The sequence below is a fragment of the Alosa alosa genome, chromosome 3 (genome assembly GCF_017589495.1).
Source record: "Alosa alosa isolate M-15738 ecotype Scorff River chromosome 3, AALO_Geno_1.1, whole genome shotgun sequence".
NCBI classification, from domain to species: Eukaryota; Metazoa; Chordata; class Actinopteri; order Clupeiformes; family Clupeidae; genus Alosa; species Alosa alosa.
Window position 1 is genome coordinate 35,739,243 of NC_063191.1, and position 3,439 is coordinate 35,742,681.

A 3,439-nucleotide genomic window follows, 5' to 3' on the forward strand; every position below is an offset into this window, starting at 1 on the left:
AAGGTTCAACATGCGAAAGAAGGGACAGATTAGAAAATGTGAATATATGGAATCAAGAATATTGGCCCCTAAAGGCCAATTTTGGCAATAGATACATAGTTTCTATGAAAGAGCCTATGAAGTTTCACAATGATTAGTCATTTACACTGGCAAACATTGCTGAAATTTGATTGGCTGTTGGAGGCCATTTTGAAGAGCGGAACAATTGGTACTTATTGTTTTCATTGTTTTCAAATGCGGCCAAGTATAAGTGCACCAAATTTAAAATTTGTATGTCAAATTTGATGAAATGTTTGATAACAGAATGAGGATACATTAGTTTCACTTTAGTTTCAATTTCGAGTTTTTTGAAAGAAGGTGGGAAAATGTGGCAGGCAGATGGGCCTGAGCTTTTCAGCCTGAACAAAACAACAGGGTTCTAGCAGATTTACTGATTGGCTCCCTAAAAGGGTGCGCAAATTGGCGCGGACATGACAGCACAGACATCCTAAGTGGAAATGTTGTTTGCCCCCGTACACTGGTGACGCAAATAACTAGGCTACACAGAAGTTGGTTCATTCTGTCACAATTGATTTTCTTGAGGGATGCTGACAAAAATAGACACAAATCTCTTGTGCACACTCCTTAAAGGAGAAAGTTGGCGATTTTTCATTTACGTAGATGAACATGGGGGGCCTCACAAACATGCCCCCAGTGTAGCACTGTAGCTGCCTGCCTGGTTTAGCTGTTGGCTGCAGCAACTCAAGAAAAGTCCAACCGGTTGTTTTGGGGGTTGTACTGTCGGTACTCGTGACCTTGAGAAATGTAGATCTATGCGAATAATCGACGGATTTCTCCTTTAAGAATCCTTTAAAAAATAGAAGTGACATTTACATTTATTAATTTAGCAGACACTTCACAACTACATTGTCCACGGAACAATTTGGGGTTAAGTGGCTTGCTCAAGGGCACAATGGTGGAAGCCTGGAATTGAATCCACAACTTTCAAGGCTACTACATGCTAGCCCAGCTCCTTAATCACTATACTACCCACCGCCCAAGTTTCTCTGCTTAGATCCTTAATAATTTCTACCATTACTGTTGAGAAAAACTGCAATGAACAATAAATAGAGGATTAATTCTGACAAATATGGCACAACAATCAAATCAGTGAAGCAAAAACATAAATCTTTAACCACAACTATATACTGAGGTCAGCTAACAATGAAAATTAATGGAGGACATGTTCTTCATCCATCGGATTTGGTATCTTCTTTGTCTTCATATGGTATGAACTCTGCGGTACTTCAAATGAACTCATGGGCCCTGAGATTAAGGACAAACAACAGTAAAGTTATTCCTGTACTCTTTCTATTAACATATCAATTACCTGGTCCAGCCAGGAGTATGATTTAAAGGATCTGTTATAGTAGAATGGGTGCTCACAGTGCTCCTCATTGACCACATATTTAGCCTTCTTTTTGTTCAACAGTAGCACTGAGCACAGAAGCATCAGGAGAAACAACAGCCCAAGTGTTGCTCCATACAACACAGAGGGATGTGCAGATGCTATATGGTGAGACCACTCCAAGTCAGTGCTGGAAAGCAAGCGGCATATGTCACAAAAGGAAAACACATCATAGAAATGTGATTTAACGCACAGGGAGTGTTACTACACCTCTTATGATCACACAAAGCACATCTGTCGTTCCTGAGGTGAACAGACGTGTGGCCAAAGTGACCTCATAGATGCAGCTGTAGTTCCCTGCAAGGATAAACTCTGCCTTAGGAAAGTAGAAAGATGCAGAGTGATTGACAGCCAGCTCAGTCCAGATCTCAGCTGACCCATCAGAGGTGAGGTGGAAAGAGCCTCCTTGGTACTCCTGTGGCTCTGTGGTGCAGACGATGGAGAAGCTTTGGCCCCAGGGGACCTCTGGGCCGAGGGGCCCCAAGACCAGCTCTCCCTCTGGGGCCCTTATAGAGATGATGGGCTGTGACAGGGACACTGGAGGACATAAAACGGTAACAGTTTACTTGACGGGTGAGTTCATAACACATTCATAGCAGCTGTCATAAACTGCACATAAAGCATTTTCATGAGACATGACATTCATACCAAAACTTTCATGAATGTGGAAGACAGAACAACAACAACTTGTCAAAATAAAAAAAAGTCCAAATATATATATTTTTTTTCAAAAAATGTTTTTGTTTTATGATGTAACCTTTGCAGATGATTTCATGAATATGAGTCATCGGTATGAATGTTGAGTCATGTCTCATGAAACAGTCATGAAAGCTTTATGTGCAGTTTATAACAGCTGCTATGAATGTGTTATGAACTCACCCGTCAAGTAAAGTGTTACCCATAAACCACCCATAAAGAACATACGGTTACACTTTACTTAACAGTATCGACATAACAGTGACATGACACTGTCATGAACGTGTCATAAACAAGTCATAAACGTTTATGACATAACGCTTCTGTTATTAAGTGTCATTCGTTTTTTGTCACAACATGTTAGGGCATTAGGATTATGTTTAGGGTTAGGTTTAGGGTTAGGATTAGGGCTAAGGTTAGAGGTTAGGATTAGCGTTCATGTGTCATGGCAGTGTCACCTCACTCTTATATCGAAACTGTCAAGTAAAGTGTTACCGAACATACTTTACAGGCCAATGTGTGAAACTGTATATATTTTCTCTTTTGAATCACTGTCTATACAATTATCTTTTCATATATCATATTTTTTGCACTATGTTGTTTGGTCAGTGAAATCATTGATTCCATTTGGCTTCCATTTGGATCCACAGTCAAATGTGCCTGAAACTAAAGCACTGTCTTGTATACAGTATAAATAACATCAAGGAGAAATATGTTTACTCTCTCACCCACTACAGACAAGCTGACAGAGTCACTGTGAAAGGTGGTGAAATCATGCCCAGATGCTTGTGTTTGATACTGGCAGCAGTAGGATCCTTCATGGACAAAGTCCACCTGACGGATGGTGAACCCAGCAGCGGTTCCTGGGGCTGCTTTTGTCCCTATAGGACCCAGAGAGCTGCTGTAGGGTGAATGCTTTTGTCCCTTTAGGACCCAGAGAGCTGCTGTAGGGTGAATGCTTTTGTCCCTATAGGACCCAGAGAGCTGCTGTAGGGTGAATGATTTTGTCCCTATAGGACCCAGAGAGCTGCTGTAGGGTGAATGCTTTTGTCCCTATAGGACCCAGAGAGCTATAGGACCCAGAGAGCTGCTGTATCTCCACTCAACACTTGGGAGGGACATTCACCCAGCAGCAGCTCTCTGGGTCCAATAGGGAGACAAAAGCAGCCCCAGGAACCGCTGCTGGGTGAATGTCCCTCCCAAGTGCTGAGTGGAGATAGAGCAGGTCATCTGGACAGGCTGACCCCAAGGTGACCTTATTTCCGTTTGAAGGGTGAGAACTGGTTTTGGCAGTGT

The 3,439-nt window shown here is 42.1% G+C and overlaps 1 long non-coding RNA gene across 1 annotated transcript; it reads right to left on the reverse strand.

Moving 5' to 3' along the window:
• Positions 1–1,181: 1,181 nt before the first annotated feature.
• LOC125292689 lies at positions 1,182–2,046 on the reverse strand. Its single transcript, XR_007193254.1, has 3 exons — positions 1,658–2,046; positions 1,426–1,577; positions 1,182–1,305 (listed from the first exon to the last, which is right to left on the reverse strand). It is a non-coding gene; the product is annotated as an uncharacterized LOC125292689 (long non-coding RNA).
• Positions 2,047–3,439: the final 1,393 nt, after the last annotated feature.